Genomic DNA, 27,613 nt, shown 5'->3' on the forward strand with positions numbered 1-27,613 from the left:
GTGCTGTTTTAGATGTGCACTGTGCAGCACTAATTGCTAAGCCCTAACTCAGCATCCAGCTAATCCCACTGCATCAGAAAAGGTCCTGCAGGGGTTACCACTGTTACCAGGTAAATGCTCTGGTGGTGGGGATTGTTTCTAGGTAGGTCTGACTGTAGGTGCATGCAGCAGAAAGCTGGAGCAGCAGGCATGTGAGGATTTGAGCATCTGTGCAGCTGCACACACTGCTCTCTTCAGTCTTGAGGTTGTGTGACTCGCCTCACACTGTATCCATACAGTCTTGGGGAGACAGGATCCAGTCTGCTGGTCCCCTTAGCCCTGCTCTTTCTGCTGTGGCCCTAAGATCCACTAACTGAAGTTTGTTAGGGGAACAGTGCATTGTAGAAAGGTGTCAGTGGGAAGAATAAGTGAGTGCATACATGCCCCTCCTCCATGCAGCATTGTCTAGTGCAGGGTGAGAGGGAACTTGTTCCTAGCAAAGAAGTGACATGTGCTGCTGTGGCTGATATATAGACCTCTAGTTATCAACGTGTCTACTTTATCTGCCTTCGCTGGCCCAATACGCCCGCCTAAGCTCGCCTACCATCGCAGCCACGGACCTGAAAAATCTCGCCAAAGTTATCAATAAAGCTGTCAAAAAGCCGCGCACCAAGTACAGGGCGATAAGCAGCAGACTGTGATAGTTATCACTCATCCGATTGAGCTCGCATTCTATTGGCTGATCGGAACAGCCAATAGAATGCAAGCTCAATCTGATTGGCTGATTGGATCAGCCAATCTGATTGAACTTCAATCTGATTGGCTGATTTAATCAGCCAATCAGATTTTTCCTACCTTAATTCCGACTGGCTGATAGAATCCTATCAGCCAATCGGAATTCGAGGGACGCCATCTTGGATGATGTCACTTAAAGGAACCGTCATTCGTCGTTCAGTCGTCAGTGGAAGAAGATGGCTCCGCGTCGGCTCGTCTGAAGATGGCTCCGCTCCGGATGGATGAAGATTGAAGACGCCGCCTGGATGATGACTTCAATCGGATGGAAGACTTCTTCAGCGCCCCTTGGATGAAGACTTTGGCCGCTGCGGATCTCCTCTTCTGTTCCATCGGTGGCCGGCTGGCTGAAGACGGCTAAAGGTAGGATGATCTTCAGGGGGGTAGTGTTAGGTTTATTTAAGGGGGGTTTGGGTTAGATTAGGGGTATGTGGGTGGTGGGTTTTAATGTGGGGGGGGGGTTGTATTTTTTTTTACAGGCAAAAGAGCTGAATTCGCTGGGGGATGCCCCGCAAAAGGCCCTTTTAAGGGCTGGTAAGGTAATAGAGCTGTTAACTATTTAATGTAGAATAGGGTAGGGCATTTTTTTATTTTGGGGGGCTTTGTTATTTTATTAGGGGGCTTAGATTAGGTGTAAGTAGCTTAAATTTTTAATATTTTTGAAATGTTTGTAACTTATTTTTGTATTTTTTGTAACTTTGTTTTTTTTATTTTTGTAGTTAGTTTATTTAATTGTATGTAAGTGTAGTTATTTGTAGGTAATTTATTTAATTAATTTAATGATAGTGTAGTGTTAGATTTAATTGTAACTTAGGTTAGGATTTATTTTACAGGTAATTTTGTATTTCTTTTAGCTAGGTAGTTATTAAATAGTTAATAACTATTTAATAACTATTCTAACTAGCTAAAATAAATACAAAAAGTTACCTGTAAAATAAATATAAATCCTAAAAGAGCTACAATGTAATTATTAATTACATTGTAGCTATATTAGGGTTTATTTTACAGGTAAGTATTTCGTTTTAAATAGGAATAATTAATTTAATGATAGTGTAGTGTTAGGTGTAATTGTAACTTAGCATAAATAAAAAGAGAGAAGCGCTCAACCTGGGAACGAACAATAGCATAATAGCTTGTTCTATGGCTAGTTACCACCCAAGAAGCAGCCTCTTTTTGCTCAACATGTGCCTTTCACAGAGAAAAACTTTCCTGAAGCATATCAGTCTGATCCTGACTTCACAGTACAGTCCAGCCCCGAAATACCAGGCAATCCTTCTCTGAACGAGAGAAACAGCAAAACCCCAGACGTACGTTTCGGCCTATTGTGGGCCTCGTCAGTGAGGTGCAGCCATATCCCTCTAGGCACACTGAGCAACGGGTCCACGTCTGGATTCCCGCATAACACTTAGGGAGACTTCCCAAAATGTCATAATTTGCATAAATAAAAAGAGAGAAGCGCTCAACCTGGGAACGAACAATAGCATAATAGCTTGTTCTATGGCTAGTTACCACCCAAGAAGCAGCCTCTTTTTGCTCAACATGTGCCTTTCACAGAGAAAAACTTTCCTGAAGCATATCAGTCTGATCCTGACTTCACAGTACAGTCCAGCCCCGAAATACCAGGCAATCCTTCTCTGAACGAGAGAAACAGCAAAACCCCAGACGTACGTTTCGGCCTATTGTGGGCCTCGTCAGTGAGGTGCAGCCATATCCCTCTAGGCACACTGAGCAACGGGTCCACGTCTGGATTCCCGCATAACACTTAGGGAGACTTCCCAAAATGTCATAATTTGCATAAATAAAAAGAGAGAAGCGCTCAACCTGGGAACGAACAATAGCATAATAGCTTGTTCTATGGCTAGTTACCACCCAAGAAGCAGCCTCTTTTTGCTCAACATGTGCCTTTCACAGAGAAAAACTTTCCTGAAGCATATCAGTCTGATCCTGACTTCACAGTACAGTCCAGCCCCGAAATACCAGGCAATCCTTCTCTGAACGAGAGAAACAGCAAAACCCCAGACGTACGTTTCGGCCTATTGTGGGCCTCGTCAGTGAGGTGCAGCCATATCCCTCTAGGCACACTGAGCAACGGGTCCACGTCTGGATTCCCGCATAACACTTAGGGAGACTTCCCAAAATGTCATAATTTGCATAAATAAAAAGAGAGAAGCGCTCAACCTGGGAACGAACAATAGCATAATAGCTTGTTCTATGGCTAGTTACCACCCAAGAAGCAGCCTCTTTTTGCTCAACATGTGCCTTTCACAGAGAAAAACTTTCCTGAAGCATATCAGTCTGATCCTGACTTCACAGTACAGTCCAGCCCCGAAATACCAGGCAATCCTTCTCTGAACGAGAGAAACAGCAAAACCCCAGACGTACGTTTCGGCCTATTGTGGGCCTCGTCAGTGAGGTGCAGCCATATCCCTCTAGGCACACTGAGCAACGGGTCCACGTCTGGATTCCCGCATAACACTTAGGGAGACTTCCCAAAATGTCATAATTTGCATAAATAAAAAGAGAGAAGCGCTCAACCTGGGAACGAACAATAGCATAATAGCTTGTTCTATGGCTAGTTACCACCCAAGAAGCAGCCTCTTTTTGCTCAACATGTGCCTTTCACAGAGAAAAACTTTCCTGAAGCATATCAGTCTGATCCTGACTTCACAGTACAGTCCAGCCCCGAAATACCAGGCAATCCTTCTCTGAACGAGAGAAACAGCAAAACCCCAGACGTACGTTTCGGCCTATTGTGGGCCTCGTCAGTGAGGTGCAGCCATATCCCTCTAGGCACACTGAGCAACGGGTCCACGTCTGGATTCCCGCATAACACTTAGGGAGACTTCCCAAAATGTCATAATTTGCATAAATAAAAAGAGAGAAGCGCTCAACCTGGGAACGAACAATAGCATAATAGCTTGTTCTATGGCTAGTTACCACCCAAGAAGCAGCCTCTTTTTGCTCAACATGTGCCTTTCACAGAGAAAAACTTTCCTGAAGCATATCAGTCTGATCCTGACTTCACAGTACAGTCCAGCCCCGAAATTCCAGGCAATCCTTCTCTGAACGAGAGAAACAGCAAAACCCCAGACGTACGTTTCGGCCTATTGTGGGCCTCGTCAGTGAGGTGCAGCCATATCCCTCTAGGCACACTGAGCAACGGGTCCACGTCTGGATTCCCGCATAACACTTAGGGAGACTTCCCAAAATGTCATAATTTGCATAAATAAAAAGAGAGAAGCGCTCAACCTGGGAACGAACAATAGCATAATAGCTTGTTCTATGGCTAGTTACCACCCAAGAAGCAGCCTCTTTTTGCTCAACATGTGCCTTTCACAGAGAAAAACTTTCCTGAAGCATATCAGTCTGATCCTGACTTCACAGTACAGTCCAGCCCCGAAATACCAGGCAATCCTTCTCTGAACGAGAGAAACAGCAAAACCCCAGACGTACGTTTCGGCCTATTGTGGGCCTCGTCAGTGAGGTGCAGCCATATCCCTCTAGGCACACTGAGCAACGGGTCCACGTCTGGATTCCCGCATAACACTTAGGGAGACTTCCCAAAATGTCATAATTTGCATAAATAAAAAGAGAGAAGCGCTCAACCTGGGAACGAACAATAGCATAATAGCTTGTTCTATGGCTAGTTACCACCCAAGAAGCAGCCTCTTTTTGCTCAACATGTGCCTTTCACAGAGAAAAACTTTCCTGAAGCATATCAGTCTGATCCTGACTTCACAGTACAGTCCAGCCCCGAAATACCAGGCAATCCTTCTCTGAACGAGAGAAACAGCAAAACCCCAGACGTACGTTTCGGCCTATTGTGGGCCTCGTCAGTGAGGTGCAGCCATATCCCTCTAGGCACACTGAGCAACGGGTCCACGTCTGGATTCCCGCATAACACTTAGGGAGACTTCCCAAAATGTCATAATTTGCATAAATAAAAAGAGAGAAGCGCTCAACCTGGGAACGAACAATAGCATAATAGCTTGTTCTATGGCTAGTTACCACCCAAGAAGCAGCCTCTTTTTGCTCAACATGTGCCTTTCACAGAGAAAAACTTTCCTGAAGCATATCAGTCTGATCCTGACTTCACAGTACAGTCCAGCCCCGAAATACCAGGCAATCCTTCTCTGAACGAGAGAAACAGCAAAACCCCAGACGTACGTTTCGGCCTATTGTGGGCCTCGTCAGTGAGGTGCAGCCATATCCCTCTAGGCACACTGAGCAACGGGTCCACGTCTGGATTCCCGCATAACACTTAGGGAGACTTCCCAAAATGTCATAATTTGCATAAATAAAAAGAGAGAAGCGCTCAACCTGGGAACGAACAATAGCATAATAGCTTGTTCTATGGCTAGTTACCACCCAAGAAGCAGCCTCTTTTTGCTCAACATGTGCCTTTCACAGAGAAAAACTTTCCTGAAGCATATCAGTCTGATCCTGACTTCACAGTACAGTCCAGCCCCGAAATACCAGGCAATCCTTCTCTGAACGAGAGAAACAGCAAAACCCCAGACGTACGTTTCGGCCTATTGTGGGCCTCGTCAGTGAGGTGCAGCCATATCCCTCTAGGCACACTGAGCAACGGGTCCACGTCTGGATTCCCGCATAACACTTAGGGAGACTTCCCAAAATGTCATAATTTGCATAAATAAAAAGAGAGAAGCGCTCAACCTGGGAACGAACAATAGCATAATAGCTTGTTCTATGGCTAGTTACCACCCAAGAAGCAGCCTCTTTTTGCTCAACATGTGCCTTTCACAGAGAAAAACTTTCCTGAAGCATATCAGTCTGATCCTGACTTCACAGTACAGTCCAGCCCCGAAATACCAGGCAATCCTTCTCTGAACGAGAGAAACAGCAAAACCCCAGACGTACGTTTCGGCCTATTGTGGGCCTCGTCAGTGAGGTGCAGCCATATCCCTCTAGGCACACTGAGCAACGGGTCCACGTCTGGATTCCCGCATAACACTTAGGGAGACTTCGGGGCTGGACTGTACTGTGAAGTCAGGATCAGACTGATATGCTACGGGAAAGTTCTTTTCTGTGAAAGGCACATATTGAGCAAAAAGAGGCTGCTTCTAGGGTGGTAACCAGCCATAGAACAAGCTATTATGCTATTGTTCGTTCCCAGGTTGAGCGCTTCTCTCTTTTTATTTATGCAAATTTTGACACTTAGGGAAGTCTCCCTAAGTGTGATGCGGGAATCCAGACGTGGACCCGTTGCTCAGTGTGCCTAGAGGGATATGGCTGCACCTCACTGACGAGGCCCACAATAGGCCGAAACGTACGTCTGGGGTTATGCTGTTTCTCTTGTTCAGAAGGGGATTGCCTGGTATTTCGGGGCTGGACTGTACTGTGAAGTCAGGATCAGACTGATATGCTACGGGAAAGTTCTTTTCTGTGAAAGGCACATATTGAGCAAAAAGAGGCTGCTTCTAGGGTGGTAACCAGCCATAGAACAAGCTATTATGCTATTGTTCGTTCCCAGGTTGAGCGCTTCTCTCTTTTTATTTATGTAATTGTAACTTAGGTTAGTTTTTATTTTACAGGTAAATTTCTCTTTATTTTAACTAGGTAGCTATTAAATAGTTAATAACTATTTAATAGCTATTGTACCTAGTTAAAATAAATGGAAATTTGCCTGTAAAATAAAAATAAATCCTAAAATAGCTACAATATAATTATTATTTATATTGTAGCTATATTAGGGTTTATTTTAAAGGTAAGTATTTAGTTTTATATAGGATTAATTTAGTTAATAAGAATAATATTTATTTAGATGTATTTAATTAATATTTAAGTTAGGGGGTGTTAGGGTTAGGGTTAGACTTAGGTTTAGGGGTTAATAATTTTATTATAGTGGCGGCGGTATAGGTGGGGCAGGCGGCGGCGGATTGAAAACCAGGTACGCTGGGCCGGAAAAGTGCAGAGCGTACCTGCTAGTTTTTTGATAACTAGCAAAAGTCGTCAGATTGTGCCGAACATGTGTGCGAAACATCTGGAGTGATGTAAGAATCGATCTGTGTTGGACTGAGTCCGGCGGATCGAAGCTTACGTCACTAAATTTTACTTTTGCCGATGTGTAGGGCTTGATAACTAAGGCGAATCAGCCTTGCCACAAATACGCTGCGGAATTCCAGTGTATTTGAGGTTGACGGCTTGATAACTAGGGGCCAGAGTGTCATGCTGATACTTCACACATTAAAAGAACATTATACACTCATTTTTTTCTTTGCATAAATGTTTTGTAGATGATTTATTTATATAGCCCATGAAGTTTTTTTTTTACAAAAACTGTTTAGTTTTGCTTATTTTTAAATAACATTGCTCTAATTTTCAGACTCCTAACCAAGCCGTGAATACTGTCAGCTACCTTCTCCAGCTTGCTCCTGTTTGTGTAAAGGTTCTTTTCATATGCAAAAGAAGGGGGGAGCGGGGGGGGGGGTGGAGGGTCTTATTTCCCACTTGCAGTGGGCTTTCCAGCTACCTTTTCAACAGAGCTAAACTGAGAGCTTCTAAGTAAGTTTTTAAACAGTTTTATAATAGATTTTTATATCAGTATCTGTGCATCTTATTCTTTATAGTAGTGTCTATTACATGCAGTTATATGAAAATGAGTGTATACTGTCCCTTTAAGGTAAGGTTTATTTTTGTTTTCTCTCTGCCTCAGATTTTACAGCTTCCCATAGTAGTTCTGCTGTTCCAGTCAGTAAACTTATATTTGTCTGCACCTCCATGCTTCCTCCTCGGTCTTTACTTTGCTTTGCTCCTGTTGGCTGCCATAAATCTCTTTAACCGGCAAACCTTACACCAGAATCACATTCAAAAGCATATTAAATGAATCCACAGTGGAGGAATTTATATATTTATTTACTTATTAGTACTGCTCAGGTCCAGTTCCACATATTGCAATTTATTTCATTTTTTTTTAAAATGATTAGGCCAGCAGTGGATGATCCACTGCTGGGCTAATAATTAAAAAAAATGATAAAATAAATTGATTTAGTTTTTTTTTTGGAATGTTGGGGTAGAGAGCGAAATTGCATGGGGGGGGGGGGGGGGCAAGAAAATGTTTGCCCAGGGTCCAATCAATAATTAAAGACGGCCTTGAGTACGGTTTTTCCCCAAAATACACAAATTCTTATTCCTGTCAGAGGAGCAAATACCAGAAACCCTGTCTCAAGTAATTCCGATCAAATTCTTGGTGTGAATTAAGTTAATATCAATGGTATAATGACAGCGAGTAAATAATATGATCATCTCTAATGGAGGCTGCAAACATAATATTTGCTTCAACATCTCAGTCAGATAGCCATTAAAGTGACATTCAAAAAATGACATGCTCTATTAATTGAGAGGATGTAATTCTGCATTATAAACCAAAATAACTATCACCTAGATTACGAGTTTTGCGTTGCGGCTTTTAACGCTGAAAAAAATTGCAATTTCAGCATAAAAGCAGTAATGCCGCTATTGGGAGTTGTGTCGGTATAGCTATACCAAAAAGCATTTTAGCCTGTAACGCAAAGTCAATCCCGCACTGAAAAAAATGAAATTTTTGCGTGGGATTTCCATAGCGCCAGTATTACAGTTTGTGTGGTGAGGCTAAAAAGCTTGCGTTACAGCCTATACCGACATGATCCATACCACCATCTGAGAGCAGTAGTTATGGATTTTGTGTAACAAAAATGTTTCACAAAACTCATAACTAAAGTGTTACAAAGTACACTAACACCCATAAACGACCTATTAAACCCTAAACTGCCGCCCTCCCGCATTGCAAACACTATATTAAACCTATTAACCCCTAATCTGCCACCCATCCACATCATGACTATTAAAGAAATTTATTAACCCCTATCTGTCGCCACCTACATCGCCAACAATATTTAAAGGGACACTGAACCCAAATTTTTTCTTTCATGATTCAGATAGAGCATGCATGAAATTTTAAGCAACTTTCTAATTTACTACTATTATAATTTTTTCTTTGCTCTCTTGCTATCTTTATTTACAAAGCAGGAATGTGATGCTGCTGCATAGGAGCCGGCCCATTTTTGGTTGAGAACCTGGGTTATGCTTGATTATTGGTGGGTAGATATAAGCCTCCAATAAGCAAGCGCTATCCATGGTGCTGAACCTCCTGCTTTTAAATTAAAGATAGCAAGAGAACAAAGAAAAATTGATAATAGGAGTAAATTAGAAAGTTGTTTAAAATGTCATGCTCTATCTGAATCATGAAAGAAAAAAATTGGGTTCAGTGTCTATTTAAATATATTAACTCGTATTCCCTCGCACCCGACATCGGCCACCACTAATAAAGTTATTAATCCCTAAACCTCCGGCCTCCCACATCTCCACCACTAAATAAGCCTATTAACCCCTAAACCACTGGGCCCCCACATCGCAAAACACTAAATTAAACTATTAACCCCTAAACCTAACACCCCCTAACTTTAAATTAAAATTACAATATAACTATATTTAAATAAATAAAAATTTACCTATGAAATAAAAATAAACCTAACATTAAACTATAAATTAACCTAACCTTACTATTCTAATAAAATAAAAATACTACCAATTAAAAAAATCTAAATGACAAATTTAAAAAAACCTAACATTACGAAAAAAAATAAAAAATCGAAATTACAACTAAAAACAAACAAACAAATCCTACGAAAAAATAAATAAAATCTAAGTTTACCAAAATCAATTAACAGTAAAATCACGAAAAATAAAAAAGGTTTATATTTATTTCACAGGTAAGTTTTTATTTATTTAAATAGAAATATATTGTAATTTTAATTTAAAGTTAGGGGAGTGTTGATGTGGGAGGGCGGCGGTTTAGGGGTTAATAGGTTTATTATAGTGGCAGCGATGTCGAGGAGTAGAGGAATAGGGGTTAATAACTTTTATTAATGTTGGCATAGTCCAGAGCAGCAGATTAGGAGTTAATAACTTTTATTAGTGTCGGCAATGTCGGGAAGAGGCGGATTAAGGGTATTTAGACTAGGGGTTTATGTTAGGGTGTTAGGTTTAAACTTACCCTTTTTTCAATGGGGTTGCGTTACGGAAATTTTTGATTCCCCAATCGCAGGTGTTAGGTTTTTTTATAACAATCTCTCCCCATTGATGTCTATGGGGGAAAGCGTGCACGAGCATGTCAAAGCAGCCTTTGGCTTTTGTGAGGTATGGAGCTTAACGCCACCATATCGCACGCACAAGGAGGCTTTTCAGTAAATCGCAATGGCAGCGCTATGGAGGGTGAAATAATGCAATTTTTTTGGAGTTAGTTTCACACCCTGTTTAGTGCAAAACTCGTAATTTAGGTGTATGTGTTTAACCCCTTGCATATGCTTGTACAGTGCTGCCCCATGCTCTAGCATGACTAATCACACAAGAGCTGAGTCTGTCAATCACACAGGACAAATGAGCCCAGGATGATTTACCTCAGAGGTTAGTTAGCTGCAGTTTGAAGGCTCACAGTCTCAGCTGCCTCCACAGCTTTAGAATTTGAATCCCGATGGATTAAACTATTTTTCATTAACTCTCAATGTAAGAAACATTAAAATACCTAATAAGCAACTGTTATAAATAGATTTTAAAAGGACATTAAAAACAATGTGCTCTACATATGCACAGTAAATATCAACAGTTAATCACTGAATCATTTAGAAAATTAGTTTGTGTGCTGCTCTAAGCAATAATTGTGTAAAATAAAGCCTGGCTGGAAAAATTCAGGACAATTCAGGAAAATTCAGGACAAAAATTTAAGGACAGTCTACGCCAGAGGTTTTGATTAAAAAACAAAATTTATGCTTACCTGATAAATTTATTTCTGTTGTGGTGTATCCAGTCCACGGATTCATCCATTACTTGTGGGGATATTCTCCTTCCCAACAGGAAGCTGCAAGAGGATCACCCACAGCAGAGCTGTCTATATAGCTCCTCCTCTAACTGCCACCTCCAGTCATTCGACCAAAGACAAGCAAGAGAAAGGAGAAACTATAGGGTGCAGTGGTGACTGTAGTTTAAAAATAAAAAACACCTGCCTTAAAATGACAGGGCGGGCCGTGGACTGGATACACCACAAGAGAAATAAATTTATCAGGTAAGCATAAATTTTGTTTTCTCTTGTAAGGTGTATCCAGTCCACGGATTCATCCATTACTTGTGGGATACCAATACCAAAGCTATAGGACACGGATGAAGGGAGGGACAAGGCAGGCGCCTAAACGGAAGGCACCACTGCCTGTAAGACCTTTCTCCCAAAAATAGCCTCCGAAGAAGCAAAAGTAGCAAATTTGTAGAATTTAGAAAAAGTATGAAGCGAAGACCAAGTCGCCGCCTTACAAATCTGTTCAACAGAAGCCTCATTTTTAAAAGCCCATGTGGAAGCCACCGCTCTAGTGGAATGAGCTGTAATTCTTTCAGGAGGCTGCTGGCCAGCAGTCTCATAAGCTAAGCGGATTATACTTCTTAACCAAAAAGAAAGAGAAGTTGCTGAAGCATTTTGGCCTTTCCTCTGTCCAGAGTAGACAACAAACAATGCAGATGTTTGACGAAAATCTTTAGTAGCTTGTAAATAAAACTTTAAAGCACGAACAACGTCAAGATTGTGTAAAAGACGTTCTTTCTTTGAAGAAGGATTAGGACCCAGTGACGGAACAATCTCCTGATTGATATTCTTATTAGATACCACCTTAGGAAGAAACCCAGGTTTGGTACGCAAAACTACCTTATCTGCATGGAAGATCAGATAAGGGGAATCACACTGCAAGGCAGATAACTCTGAAACTCTTTGAGCCGAAGATATAGCTACCAAAAACAGAACTTTCCAAGATAAAAGCTTGATATCTATGGAATGCAGAGGTTCAAACGGAACCCCTTGAAGAACTTTAAGAACTAAATTTAAACTCTATGGCGGAGCAACAGGTTTAAACACAGGCTTGATTCTAACTAAAGCCTGACAAAATGCCTGAACGTCTGGAACATCCGCCAGACGCTTGTGCAAAAGAATAGACAGAGCAGAAATCTGTCCCTTTAAGGAACTAGCTGACAATCCCTTCTCCAATCCTTCTTGGAGAAAAGATAATATCCTGGGAATCCTGACTTTACTCCATGAGTAACCTTTGGATTCACACCAATGAAGATATTTACACCATATCTTATGATAAATTTTCCTGGTGACAGGCTTTCGAGCCTGAATTAAGGTATCAAATGACCAACTCGGAGAAACCACGTTTTGATAAAATCAAGCGTTCAATCTCCAAGCAGTCAGACGCAGAGAAATTAGATTTGGATGGTTGAAAGGACCCTGAAGTAGAAGGTCCTGTCTCAGCGGTAGAGTCCATGGTGGAAGGGATGACATGTCCACCAGATCTGCATACCAAGTTCTGCGTGGCCACGCAGGTGCTATCAAAATCACTGAAGCGCTCTCCTGCTTGATCTTGGCAATCAGACGAGGGAGCAGAAGAAACGGTGGAAACACATAAGCCAGGTTGAAAGACCAAGGCGCTGCTAGAGCATCTATCAGCGCTGCCTTGGGATCCCTGGACCTGGATCCGTAACAAGGAAGCTTGGCGTTCTGACGAGACGCCATAAGATCCACTTCTGGTTTGCCCCAAAGTTGAATCAACTGTGCAAACACCTCCGGATGGAGTTCCCACTCCCCGGATTAAAAGTCTGTCGACTTAGAAAATCCGCCTCCCAGTTCTCTACTCCTGGGATATGGATAGCTGATAGATGGCAAGAGTGAACCTCTGCCCATAGAATTATTTTTGAAACCTCCAACATTGCTAGGGAACTCCTTGTTCCCCCTTGATGGTTGATGTAGGCTACAGTCGTTATATTGTCTGAAATCTGATGAACCTGACCGCAGCTAGCTGAGGCCAAGCCTGGAGAGCATTGAATATCGCTCTTAGTTCCAGAATGTTTATCGGAAGGAGTGTCTCCTCCTGAGACCACAAGCCCTGAGCTTTCAGGGAGTTCCAGACTGCACCCCAGCCCAGAAGGCTGGCATCTGTCGTTACAATTGTCCAATCTGGCCTGCGGAAGGTCATACCCTTGGACAGATGGACCCGAGATAGCCACCAGAGAAGAGAATCCCTGGTCTCCTGATCCAGATTTAGTAGAGGGGACAAATCTGTGTAATCCCCATTCCACTGACTGAGCATGCAGAGTTGCAGCGGTCTGAGATGTAGGCGGGCAAACGGCACTATGTCCATTGCCGCTACCATTAAGCCGATGACTTCCATACACTGAGCCACTGAAGGGCGAGAAGTAGAATAAAGAACACGGCAGGAATTTAGAAGTTTTGACAACCTGGCCTCTGTCAGGTAAATCTTCATTTCTACAGAATCTATCAGAGTTCCTAGGAAGGAAACTCTTGTGAGAGGGGATAGAGAACTCTTTTCTTCGTTCACTTTCCACCCATGCGACATCAGGAATGCCAGAACAATGTCTGTATGGGACCTGGCGATTTGAAAATTTGATGCCTGTATTAGAATGTCGTCTAGGTAAGGGGCTACTGCTATAACCCGCGGCCTTAGGACCGCTAGCAGTGACCCCAGAACCTTCGTAAAGATTCTTGGTGCCGTAGCTAACCCAAAGGGAAGAACCACAAACTGGTAATGCCTGTCTAGGAAGGCAAACCTGAGAAACCGATGATGATCTCTGTGTATCGGAATGTGCAGATAAGCATCCTTTAAGTCCACGGTAGTCATATATTGACCATCCTGGATCATAGGTAGGATGGTTCGAATAGTCTCCATCTTGAAGGATGGGACCCTGAGAAATTTGTTTAGGATCTTGAGATCTAAGATTGGTCTGAAGGTTCCCTCTTTCTTGGGAACCACAAACAGATATGAATAGAAGCCTTGCCCCTGTTCCTCCTTTGGAACTGGGTGGATCACTCCCATAACTAGGAGGTCTTGAACACAATGTAAGAATGCCTCTCTCTTTATCTGGTTTGCAGATAATTGTGAGAGATTAAATCTTCCTTTTGGGGAAGAAGCTTTGAAGTCCAGAAGATATCCCTGGGACATGATTTCCAACGCCCAGGGATCCTGGACATCTCTTGCCCAAGCCTGGGCGAAGAGAGAAAGTCTGCCCCCTACTAGATCCGTTACCGGATCGGGGGCTGATCTTTCATGCTGTCTTAGAGGCAGCAGCAGGTTTTTTGGCCTGCTTTCCTTTGTTCCAAGCCTGGTTAGGTCTCCAGACCGGCTTGGACTGAGCTAAAATTCCCTCTTGTTTTGTATTAGAGGAAGTTGAAGCTGCGCCACTCTTGAAGTTTTGAAAGGCACGAAAATTAGGCTGTTTGGTCCTTAATTTGTTGGACCTATCCTGAGGAAGGGCGTGACCTTTTCCTCCAGTAATATCAGAAATGATCTCCTTCAGTCCAGGCCCGAATAGGGTCTGCCCCTTGAAGGGAATGTTGAGAAGCTTAGACTTTGAAGTAAAGTCAGCTGACCAGGATTTAAGCCATAGCACGCTACGCGCCTGAATAGCAAAACCTGAGTTCTTAGCCGTTAGTTTGGTTAAATGAACAACGGCGTCAGAAACAATTGAATTGGCTAGCTTAAGAGCTTTAAGCTTGTCAAGGATATCATCCAATGGGGTTTCTACCTGTAGAGCCTCTTCTAGAGACTCAAACCAGAAGGCCGCAGCAGCAGTGACAGGGGCAATGCCTGCAAGGGGCTGGAGAATAAAACCTTGTTGAATAAAAATTTTCTTAAGGTAACCCTCTAATTTTTTGTCCATTGGATCTAGAAAAGCACAACTGTCCTCGACAGGGATAGTTGTACGCTTCGCTAGAGTAGAGACTGCTCCCTCCACCTTAGGGACCGTTTGCCACAAGTCCCGTGTAGCGGCATCTATGGGAATGATCTTTTTAAAAACAGGAGGGGGAGAGAACGGTACACCTGGTCTATCCCATTCCTTAGTAATAATTTCTGAAAACCTCTTAGGTATTGGACAAACATCAGTGTAAACAGGCACTGCGTAGTATTTATCCAATTTACACAATTTCTCTGGGACTACAATGGCGTCACAGTCATCCAGAGTTGCTAAAACCTCCCTGAGCAACATGCGGAGGTGTTCAAGCTTAAATTTAAATGTAGACATATCAGAATCAGGTTGAAGTGTCTTCCCTGAGTCAGAAAAATAACCCACAGATAGAAGCTCTCCTTCTTCGGCTTCTGCACATTGTGAGGGTATATCGGACATAGCTACTAAAGCGTCAGAGAGCTCTGTATTTGTTCTAGCCCCAGAGCTGTCTCGCTTTCCTTGTAACCCTGGCAGTTTGGACAATACTTCTGTAAGAGTATGATTCATAACTGCCGCCATGTCTTGTAAAGTATACGCAATGGGCGCGCTAGATGTACTTGGCGCCCCTTGAGCGGGAGTTATAGGCTCTGACACGTGGGGAGAGTTAGTCGGCATAACTTCCCCCTTGTCAATTTTCTCTGGTGATAAATCTTTTAAAGCCAGAATATGGTATTTATAACTTATAGTAAGATCAGTGCATTTGGTACACATTCTAAGAGGGGGTTCCACAATGGCTTCTAAAAATAATGAACAAGGAGTTTCCTCTATGTCAGACATGTTTAACAGACTAGTAATGAGACCAACAAGCTTGGAAAACACTTTAATTAATGTGAAAAAACAGATTATAAAAAACGGTACTGTGCCTTTAAGGGAAAAAAACAAACACAAAAACTGCAAAACAGTGAAAAAAGCAGTTAACTCTATGAAATTTTTACAGTGTATATAATAGTCGAAAATAGCATTGCACCCACTTGCAAATGGATGATTAACCCCTCAGGTTCAAAAACGAAGCAAAAAACGGTAAAAACCGTTAAAACAGTCACAAGCAAACTTCCACAGCTCTACTGTGGCGCCTACCTTCCCATAAAACGACTTTTGTAGGCACAAAATCCTTTTACAGAGGCCCAATATGTCAGGGGACTCCTTCAGGGAAGCTGGATGTCTCAGAATGTAAAAACAACTGCACAATTAGAGCGCGAAAATAGGCCCCTCCCACCATGCACTCAAAGTCAGAGGGCCTTAAAAAACTATTCCTAGGAGTAAAATAACAGCCATGTGGAAAACTAGGCCCCAAACAAAGATTTATCACCTCAGTAAAAAACGTTCTTTATATAAATGCAAACGTTTTACATACTAAGCCATAATAGAAAGTAATCTGAAAATTACTTTTTACTGCAAGCATGATGCCAGTCGTTTATTAAATCACTGCAATCAGGCTTACCTTAACTATATCAGGCACTGTCAGCATTTTCTAGTTCTTATCATCCTCTAGAAAATAATATACTGAACATACCTCAGGGCAGTCAATTCTGCAGGCCGTTCTCCCAGCTGAAGTTTCCTCATACTCTTTAGTTATGTGTGAGAACAGCAGTGGACCTTAGTTACAACCTCAGGCAAATTCTTCTTCTAATTTCTGCCTGAGGTAAAAAACAGTACAACACCGGCACCGTTTAAAAATAACAAACTTTGAAGATACACTACACTAATTCACCACATCTCTCTAGCTACTTCCCTTGTCGAGAGCTGCAAGAGAATGACTGGGGATGGCAGTTAGGGGAGGAGCTATATAGACAGCTCTGCTGTGGGTGATCCTCTTGCAGCTTCCTGTTGGGAAGGAGAATATCCCCACAAGTAATGGAAGAATCCGTGGACTGGATACACCTTACAAGAGAAAGATAGATAATCCCTTTATTACCCAATCCCATACCTCCCAACATTTCAAAATTCAAAAGAGGGACCCCCCCCCCCCGCGGCAAACAAATTGAAATGTGGTGGGCGGGGCTTAAAAATCATAAGACTTAAGTAATATAAATAAAATTCTAAATAAAGTCATAGATTTTAATACACTTAGGCAGCAAATCAAACACAAGCTCAAACCACTAGTATGGCTATGTGAGCTATGTATTTAATTAGCCTTTGCAAAGATATTGTTAAATATTTTTATCTTAATTGGACATTTAATAATAAATTCTTTAAAACTGCTCTCTGCATTCCCCATTAATATTCTAAATTCTGGCCTTTAAAGTCAGCATAAATGCACAGTAGCACACTACATAGCATACACTTACACATGCAGATACACACACACTACATAGCATACACTTATACAAGCAGATACACACACACACTACATAGCATACACTTACACATGCAGATACACACACACTACATAGCATACACTTATACATGCAGATACACACACACACTACATAGCATACACTTATACATGCAGATACACACACACTACATAGCATACACTTATACATGCAGATACACACACACTACATAGCATACACTTACACATGAAGATACACACACACTACATAGCATACAGATGCACATACACACACTACATAGCTTACATTTATACATGCAGACACACAAACACTACATAGTATAAACTTATACATACAGACACACACACTACATCATATATGGGTATCTGTATGGGGTCCTGGGGTTGGCAAGCACGTTAGCTGGCAGTCTGCAGCTGCCACTGTTCGTTACCCTGGTATTAGCACTGCTCATTGTATAAAACTGAAGGCATGCTAGTATTATCACCAGGGGTTAGACATCATCACTACCAGAGGTAGGTTAGAGAGGTCACCATTACCCTTGGTCAGAGTGTATACAGCCTTCTTACTCCTGCTTAACCCACACACCATTCCTTTTCCACAGGGAATCTAACAAGTATCTAACCCTGTGAGAGCAAAGCCAGCTGCTTCTGAGTATGGGCCCAACAAAATTTTTTAAAAAAATAATTCTATCTTTAAACTATGAATTCCGCTGCTGGAATTCATCATTGCACATGAGCGCTATTTTGTGCTCGCCTGCAATCCCGCCCCCTGCCTGCGCACAGCCAATCACGCGTGGGCAGGAGCTGTCAATCTCCCTGGTCGGACGAGACTGGGGAGATTGAAATTCGATGCAGGTTAGAGAAGCAGCAGTCTGATGACCGCTGCTTCATAAATAAGGACTACTGGTTCTCCACTTATATATATATACATACACACACACACACACCACCACCAGTAAAAAGACTATGACTTACTGAAGGCTCAGATGATAGCTAGCATTTCATAGCAAAAAGTATTTTTTTAATTAAGGAAAATAGATTGTTTTTGTAAACATAATGCTATTTCACCATTAATAGACTAAATTATAGTGTAAATATAACTTTTATATGCACTGGGGAAAGAAAAACATTTGTATGACTCACTTTATTGCTATATTCCCTTTATTGTGGTGGTCTGGAACCAAACCCGCAATATCTATGAGGCACGCCTGTACTTGACTTTGAGACTCCCTAGGAAGTATGGAGCTAGCACAGAGGTATTATACAGCAAAAGCAAACAAGATACATTATAAACATTTATGACAATGTCATAATATTTTTCTAATTTAATTAATTAATTATCCAGGCGCTTGTTAGTTTACTATTCCTTTTACAGTAAAACAAAACAAAACTTTATTTTGCAAACAATAAAAAACAGAATTTATGCTTACCTGATAAATTACTTTCTCCAACGGTGTGTCCGGTCCACAGCGTCATAATTACTTGTGGGAATATCTCTTCCCCAACAGGAAATGGCAAAGAGTCCCAGCAAAGCTGGCCATATAGTCCCTCCTAGGGCTCTGCCCACCCCAGTCATTCGGACCGACGGACAGGAGGAAAAATATAGGAGAAACCATATGGTACCGTGGTGACTGTAGTTAGAGAAAATAATTAATCAGACCTGATTAAAAAACCAGGGCGGGCCGTGGACCGGACACACCGTTGGAGAAAGTAATTTATCAGGTAAGCATAAATTCTGTTTTCTCCAACATTGGTGTGTCCGGTCCACGGCGTCATCCTTACTTGTGGGAACCAATACCAAAGCTTTAGGACACGGATGAAGGGAGGGAGCAAATCAGGTTACCTAAACGGAAATAGCCTCAGAAGAAGCAAAAGTATCAAATTTGTAAAATTTGGCAAAGATGTGCAGTGAAGACCAAGTCGCTGCCTTACATATCTGATCAACAGAAGCCTCGTTCTTGAAGGCCCATGTGGAAGCCACAGCCCTAGTGGAGTGAGCTGTGATTCTTTCAGGAGGCTGCCGCCCGGCAGTCTCATAAGCCAATCGAATGATGCTTTTAAGCCAAAAGGAAAGAGAGGTAGAAGTCGCTTTTTGACCTCTCCTTTTACCAGAATAAACGACAAACAGAGAAGATGTTTGTCTGAAATCTTTCGTAGCTTCTAAGTAGAACTTTAGAGCACGGACTACATCTAAGTTGTGTAGCAAACGTTCCTTCTTTGAAACTGGTTTCGGACACAAAGAAGGTACAACTATCTCCTGGTTAATATTCTTGTTAGAAACAACCTTTGGAAGAAAACCAGGCTTAGTACGCAAAACAACCTTATCTGAATGGAACACCAGATAGGGCAGAGTACACTGCAGAGCAGATAACTCTGAAACTCTTCTAGCAGAAGAAATAGCAACCAAAAACAAAACTTTCCAAGATAATAACTTAATATCTATGGAATGTAGAGGTTCAAACGGAACCCCTTGAAGAACTGAAAGAACTAGATTTAGACTCCAGGGAGGAGTCAAAGGTCTGTAAACAGGCTTGATCCTGACCAGAGCCTGAACAAATGCTTGAACATCTGGCACAGCTGCCAGTCGTTTGTGTAGTAAGACAGATAAAGCAGAAATCTGTCCCTTTAGAGAACTCGCAGATAATCCTTTATCCAAGCCTTCCTGCAGAAAGGAAAGAATCTTAGGAATTTTTATCTTATTCCATGGGAATCCCTTGGATTCACACCAACAGATATATCTTTTCCATATTTTATGGTAAATCTTTCTAGTTACCGGTTTTCTGGCCTGAACCAGAGTATCTATCACAGAATCTGAAAACCCACGCTTTGATAGAATCAAGCGTTCAATCTCCAAGCCGTCAGCTGGAGGGAGACCAGATTTGGATGTTCGAATGGACCCTGAACAAGAAGGTCCTGTCTCAAAGGTAGCTTCCATGGTGGAACCGATGACATATTCACCAGGTCTGCATACCAAGTCCTGCGTGGCCACGCAGGAGCTATCAAGATCACTGAGGCCCTCTCCTGTTTGATCCTGGCTACCAGCCTGGGAATGAGAGGAAACGGTGGGAACACATAAGCTAGGTTGAAAGTCCAAGGTGCTACTAGTGCATCCACGAGAGTCGCCTTGGGATCCCTGGATCTGGACCTGTAACAAGGAACCTTGCAGTTCTGACGAGACGCCATCAGATCCATGTCTGGAATGCCCCATAATTGAGTCAACTGGGCAAAGATCTCCGGGTGGAGTTCCCACTCCCCCGGATGGAAAGTCTGACGACTCAGATAATCCGCTTCCCAATTTTCCACACCTGGGATGTGGATTGCAGATAGATGGCAGGAGTGATCCTCCGCCCATTGTATTATTTTGGTTACTTCTTTCATCGCTAGGGAACTCCTTGTTCCCCCCTGACGATTGATATACGCAACAGTCGTCATGTTGTCTGATTGGAATCTTATGAATCTGGCCTTTGCAAGCTGAGGCCAAGCCCTGAGAGCATTGAATATCGCTCTTAGTTCCAGAATGTTTATCGGGAGAAGAGACTCTTCCCGAGACCATAGTCCCTGAGCTTTCAGGGATTCCCAGACCGCGCCCCAGCCCCCTAGACTGGCGTCGGTCGTGACAATGACCCACTCTGGTCTGCGGAAGCTCATTCCCTGGGATAGATGGTCCAGGGTCAGCCACCAACGGAGTGACTCTCTGGTCTTCTGATCTACTTGAATCACTGGAGACAAGTCTGTATAGTCCCCATTCCACTGTTTGAGCATGCACAGTTGTAATGGTCTTAGATGAATTCGTGCAAAAGGAACTATGTCCATTGCTGCAACCATCAACCCTACCACTTCCATGCACTGAGCTATGGAAGGACGTGGAACAGAGTGAAGAACTTGACAAGCGCTTAGAAGTTTTGACTTTCTGACATCTGTCAGAAAAATCCTCATTTCTAAGGAATCTATTATTGTTCCCAAGAAGGGAACTCTTGTTGACGGAGACAGAGAACTCTTTTCTATGTTCACTTTCCATCCGTGAGATCTGAGAAAGGCCAGAACGATGTCTGTATGAGCCTTTGCTTTTGAAAGGGACGACGCTTGTATTAGAATGTCGTCCAAGTACGGTACTACTGCAATGCCCCTTGGTCTTAGAACCGCTAGAATTGACCCGAGTACCTTTGTGAAAATCCTTGGAGCAGTGGCTAACCCGAATGGGAGGGCCACAAACTGGTAATGTTTGTCCAGAAAGGCGAACCTTAGGAACTGATGATGTTCTTTGTGGATAGGAATATGTAGGTACGCATCCTTTAGATCCACGGTAGTCATAAATTGACCTTCCTGGATAGTGGGTAGAATCATTCGAATGGTTTCCATTTTGAACGATGGTACCCTGAGAAATTTGTTTAGGATCTTTAAATCCAGAATTGGTCTGAAGGTTCCCTCTTTTTTGGGAACTACGAACAGATTTGAGTAAAATCCCATTCCTTGTTCCGTCATTGGAACAGGGTGTATCACTCCCATCTTTAACAGGTCTTCTACACAATGTAAGAACGCCTGTCTCTTTATTTGGTTTAAGGATAAGTGAGACATGTGGAACCTTCCCCTTGGGGGTAGTTCCTTGAATTCCAGAAGATAGCCCTGAGAAACTATTTCTAGTGCCCAGGGATCCTGAACATCTCTTGCCCAATCCTGAGCAAAGAGAGAGAGTCTGCCCCCTACTAGATCCGGTCCCGGATCGGGGGCTACTCCTTCATGCTGTTTTGTTAGCAGCAGCCGGCTTCTTGGCCTGCTTACCCTTGTTCCAGCCTTGCATAGGTTTCCAGGCTGGTTTGGGCTGTGAGGCATTACCCTCTTGCTTAGAGGATGCGGAATTAGAGGTCGGTCCGTTCCTGAAATTGCGAAAGGAACGAAAATTAGACTTATTCTTGGCCTTGAAAGGCCTATCTTGTGGAAGGGCGTGGCCCTTTCCCCCAGTAATGTCTGAGATAATCTCTTTCAATTCTGGCCCAAAGAGAGTTTTACCTTTGAAAGGGATGTTAAGCAATTTTGTCTTGGATGATACATCCACTGACCGAGGCTTTAGCCAAAGCGCTCTATTGCAAACCCTGAATTTTTCGCCGCTAATCTAGCTAATTGCAAAGCGGCATCTAAAATAAAAGAGTTAGCCAACTTAAGTGCGTGAACTCTGTCCATAACCTCCTCATACGGAGTCTCTCTACAGAGCGACTTTTCTAGTTCCTCGAACCAGAACCACGCTGCTGTAGTGACAGGAACAATGCACGAAATGGGTTGTAGAAGGTAACCCTGCTGTACAAAAATCTTTTTAAGCAAACCTTCCAATTTTTTATCCATAGGATCTTTGAAAGCACAACTATCCTCAATAGGGATAGTAGTGCGCTTGTTTAGAGTAGAAACTGCCCCCTCGACCTTAGGGACTGTCTGCCATAAGTCCTTTCTGGGGTCGACCATAGGAAATAATTTCTTAAATATAGGTGGAGGAACAAAAGGTATGCCGGGCTTCTTCCACTCCTTATTCACTATGTCCGCCACCCGCTTGGGTATAGGAAAAGCGTCGGGGTGCACCGGAACCTCTAGAAACTTGTCCATCTTGCATAATTTCTCTGGAATGACCAAGTTGTCACAATCATCCAGGGTAGATAACACCTCCTTAAGCAGTGCGCGGAGATGTTCTAATTTAAATTTAAATGTCACAACATCAGGTTCAGCTTGTTGAGAAATTTTTCCTGAATCTGAAATTTCCCCATCTGACAGAACCTCCCTCATGGCCACTTCAGATTGGTGTGAGGGTATGACAGAACAATTATCATCAGCGCCCTCCTGCTCTTCAGTGTTTAAAACAGAGCAATCGCGCTTTCTCTGATATGCAGGCATTTTGGATAAAATATTTGCTATGGAGTTATCCATTACAGCCGTCAATTGTTGCATGGTAATAAGCATTGGCGCGCTAGATGTACTAGGGGCCTCCTGCGTGGGCAAAACTGGTGTAGACACAGTAGGGGATGATGTAGTATCATGTCTACTCCCCTCATCTGAGGAATCATCTTGGGCAATTTCATTATCTGTGGCAGTACTGTCCTTACTTTGTTTGGACGCTATGGCACAATTATCACACAATTTTGAGTGGGGAGACACATTGGCTTTCACACATATAGAACATAGCTTATCCGAAGGCACAGACATGTTAAACAGGCTTAAACTTGGCAATAAAGCACAAAAAACGTTTTAAAACAAAACCGTTACTGTCTCTTTAAATTTTAAACAGAGCACACTTTATTACTGAATATGTGAAAAAGTATGAAGGAATTGTTCAAAATTTACCAAAATTTCACCACATTGTCTTAAAGCCTTAATAGTATTGCATACCAATTTTCAGAGCTTTAACCCTTAAAATAACGGAACCGGGGCCATTTATAAATTTAACCCCTATACAGTCCCAGCTACAGCCTTTGCTGTGACTTTACCAAGCCCAGAGGGGAATACGATACCAAATGACGCCTTCTAGACACTTTTCCAACAACTTTCTGGTCCTCACACATGCATCTGCATGTCTTGCTCTCAAAAACATCTGCGCAGTAATGGCCCGAATGGCCTGGAAAAGGTGTCTAACACAGTGCCTGCCGTTAAAAAACGTTCCCCAAGTTTATAAGTGTGAATTATCAGCATAAACATGAATAAAATGACCAAATAAAGCAATCGATTTAGCCCATAAAAGTGTCTACCAGTTTTATAGCCCATATTAAGCCTGTTATTCTGTTTGAAAAATAAGAAAAATGGCTTACCGGTCCCCATGAGGGGAAATGACAGCCTTCCAGCATTACACAGTCTTGTTAGAAATATGGCTAGTCATACCTTAAGCAGAAAAGTCTGCTAACTGTTTCCCCCAACTGAAGTTACTTCATCTCAACAGTCCTATGTGGAAACAGCAATCGATTTTAGTTACTGTCTGCTAAAATCATCTTCCTCTCACAAACAGAAATCTTCATCCTTTTCTGTTTCAGAGTAAATAGTACATACCAGCACTATTTTAAAATAACAAACTCTTGATAGTAGAATAAAAAACTACAACTAAACACCACATACTCTTAACCATCTCCGTGGAGATGTTGCCTGTGCAACGGCAAAGAGAATGACTGGAGTGGGCGGAGCCTAGGAGGGACTATATGGCCAGCTTTGCTGGGACTCTTTGCCATTTCCTGTTGGGGAAGAGATATTCCCACAAGTAAGGATGACGCCGTGGACCGGACACACCAATGTTGGAGAAATAGGAATGTTTTTTTTTTGGGCAGATGATCAATATTCTTTTATATTTAATATGCAACAGGTTGTGCAGAAATGGTAAATAAGTGCCTTACTCAGATCCATGAGATCCTGCCTTTTAAAGTATATATCAATAGCAATTAAAGGGACATAAAGCTGCTAGAAGAAAATACCTTAATTCATTAGAGCATTTTGTTACTACACTATTGCTGCCATCAATTTAACCCTCACAAAGGGCCACATCAAAAGTGGAGCACTAAATATTTTTTGCATGCAAGAGATATTAGCGGTCCACTTTGTATTACCAGCGCACGATAATGTGCGCTGGTATTACAAGTTAATCGCAATGCAAACGCCAGCTTGCATTCGCATTGCTAGGGAGCATTGCACTCACCAGAGTGCGCTTTCATAGGCTCCTATAGGAGCCTCGTTCTGATGCCATCACAGACGGCATCAGAACCTCAAACAGCAAAGAGGGTAAGTAGCGCAGCATTTTTAAATATATATGTATATGATTTACATGCAAACAGGTGTATAATATGTATTAATACTTTCCCCTTCTGGTGAACCGCAGCCGTCCCACAGTCTCTCCCAAGGTCTGTGTGAATATATCAGGTGTGCTAGCTGGAGGCGCTGGTTCAGCTTGTATCAGTCGTTGGTATCTTCCTTTCCTTTCCTTCCTCAGTTGTATAAGTAGTGTATATTGCAGGTTACCGGCTCCTTCCCAATATGAAAAGACAATATCACAGATTCAGTAAAAAAGTTTGTCTTTATTTGGCTCAACGCAAAAGCGTTGAAACGCTTTTGCGTTGAGCCAAATAAAGACAAACTTTTTTACTGAATCTGTGATATTGTCTTTTCATATTGGGAAGGAGCCGGTAACCTGCAATATACACTACTTATACAACTGAGGAAGGAAAGGAAAGGAAGATACCAACGACTGATACAAGCCGAACCAGCGCCTCCAGCTAGCACACCTGATATGTATATGATTATATACATATATATTTATGTGTTAATATGTGTATATACATACAGGGAGTGCAGAATTATTAGGCAAATGAGTATTTTGACCACATCATCCTCTTTATGCACGTTGTCTTACTCCAAGCTGTATAGGCTCGAAAGCTTACTACCAATTAAGCATATTAGGTGATGTGCATCTCTGTAATGAGAAGGGGTGTGGTCTAATGACATCAACACCCTATATCATGTGTGCATAATTATTAGGCAACTTCCTTTCCTTTGGCAAAATGGGTCAAAAGAAGGACTTGACAGGCTCAGAAAAGTAAAAAATAGTGAGATATCTTGCAGAAGGATGCAGCACTCTTAAAATTGCAAAGCTTCTGAAGCGTGATCATCGAACAATCAAGAGTTTCATTCAAAATAGTCAACAGGGTCGCAAGAAGCGTGTGGAAAAACCAAGGCGCAAAATAACTGCCCATGAACTGAGAAAAGTCAAGCGTGCAGCTGCCAAGATGCCACTTGCCACCAGTTTGGCCATATTTCAGAGCTGCAACATCACTGGAGTGCCCAAAAGCACAAGGTGTGCAATACTCAGAGACATGGCCAAGGTAAGAAAGGCTGAAAGACGACCACCACTGAACAAGACACACAAGCTGAAACGTCAAGACTGGGCCAAGAAATATCTCAAGACTGATTTTTCTAAGGTTTTATGGACTGATGAAATGAGAGTGAGTCTTGATGGGCCAGATGGATGGGCCCGTGGCTGGATTGGTAAAGGGCAGAGAGCTCCAGTCCGACTCAGACGCCAGCAAGGTGGAGGTGGAGTACTGGTTTGGGCTGGTATCATCAAAGATGAGCTTGTGGGGCCTTTTCGGGTTGAGGATGGAGTCAAGCTCAACTCCCAGTCCTACTGCCAGTTTCTGGAAGACACCTTCTTCAAGCAGTGGTACAGGAAGAAGTCTGCATCCTTCAAGAAAAACATGATTTTCATGCAGGACAATGCTCCATCACACGCGTCCAAGTACTCCGCAGCGTGGCTGGCAAGAAAGGGTATAAAAGAAGAAAATCTAATGACATGGTCTCCTTGTTCACCTGATCTGAACCCCACTGAGAACCTGTGGTCCATCATCAAATGTGAGATTTACAAGGAGGGAAAACAGTACACCTCTCTGAACAGTGTCTGGGAGGATGTGGTTGCTGCTGCACGCAATGTTGATGGTGAACAGATCAAAACACTGACAGAATCCATGGATGGCAGGCTTTTGAGTGTCCTTGCAAAGAAAGGTGTCTATATTGGTCACTGATTTGTTTTTGTTTTGTTTTTGAATGTCAGAAATGTATATTTGTGAATGTTGAGATGTTATATTGGTTTCACTGGTAAAAATAAATAATTGAAATGGGTATATATTTGTTTTTTGTTAAGTTGCCTAATAATTATGCACAGTAATAGTCACCTGCACACACAGATATCCCCTAAAATAGCTATAACTAAAAACAAACTAAAAACTACTTCCAAAACTATTCAGCTTTGATATTAATGAGTTTTTTGGGTTCATTGAGAACATGGTTGTTGTTCAATAATAAAATTAATCCTCAAAAATACAACTTGCCTAATAATTCTGCACTCCCTGTATAAGCGCATATATATACTGTATATATATATATTATATATATATATATATATATATATATATATATAAATATTTATATTGCGGTCTAATAGAACACACAGTTCCCATAGACCGCAATGTAAAGGCACTTTTCAGTGCCGTTTTTTTTTCTAACACCCCACTCCCACTAACTTTAAAGCCCCAAAACTGCCTAGTGCAGTCTTTTTTTATTTAAAAAAAGCCAGATTTTTTTTAATAAAAAACTACAATGCTCTCTATTTTGAGGGCATTTGGGGCACTTTAGATCTAATCTTTGGTTTATTTTAGTAATGCTAATTGCTACCGTGAGGTTGCGGTAGCAATAACCAGCCACTTGCAATTTGCCTGTTTGCAGAAGCGCAATAATTTAGCGCTCCACTTGTATTTTGTAATTCAGACAGAGCATACAAGTTTCAAATTTACTTTCATTATCAAATTTGCAATGTAGGTGTCTCTAGCACCACATGGAAGGAAGTAGTGCTGCCATTTAGTACTCTTGCAAATGAATATCATTCTTGCAAAACCGCTGCCAAATAGTGATCCAAAAATGGGCTGGCTCCAAATCTTATGTCCCTGCTTTTCAACAAAAGATACCAAGGGAATGAAGAAAGATTGATAATAGAAGTAAAGTATAAAGTTGTTTAAAATCACACGCTCTATCTAAATCATGAAGGAAAATGTTTTGGTTTTTAACTTCCTTTAAAGGGACATTAACCCCAAAATTTTCTTTCATGATTCAGATAGATAATACAATTAGAAACAGCATTACAATTTACTTATATTATTTAATTTGATTCATTCTTTAGATATCCTTTGTTGAAAAATAGCA

The 27,613-nt window shown here is 42.0% G+C and overlaps 1 protein-coding gene across 1 annotated transcript in view; it reads right to left on the reverse strand.

Annotated features, from left to right (window-relative positions):
* The window catches only part of LOC128656482 (dystonin-like), a 958,955-nt gene that overhangs the window by 596,327 nt on the left and 335,015 nt on the right, over positions 1-27,613 (reverse strand). The gene's annotated exons all lie outside the window — the stretch shown is intronic.

The sequence above is a fragment of the Bombina bombina genome, chromosome 4 (genome assembly GCF_027579735.1).
Source record: "Bombina bombina isolate aBomBom1 chromosome 4, aBomBom1.pri, whole genome shotgun sequence".
Classification (NCBI taxonomy): domain Eukaryota; kingdom Metazoa; phylum Chordata; class Amphibia; order Anura; family Bombinatoridae; genus Bombina; species Bombina bombina.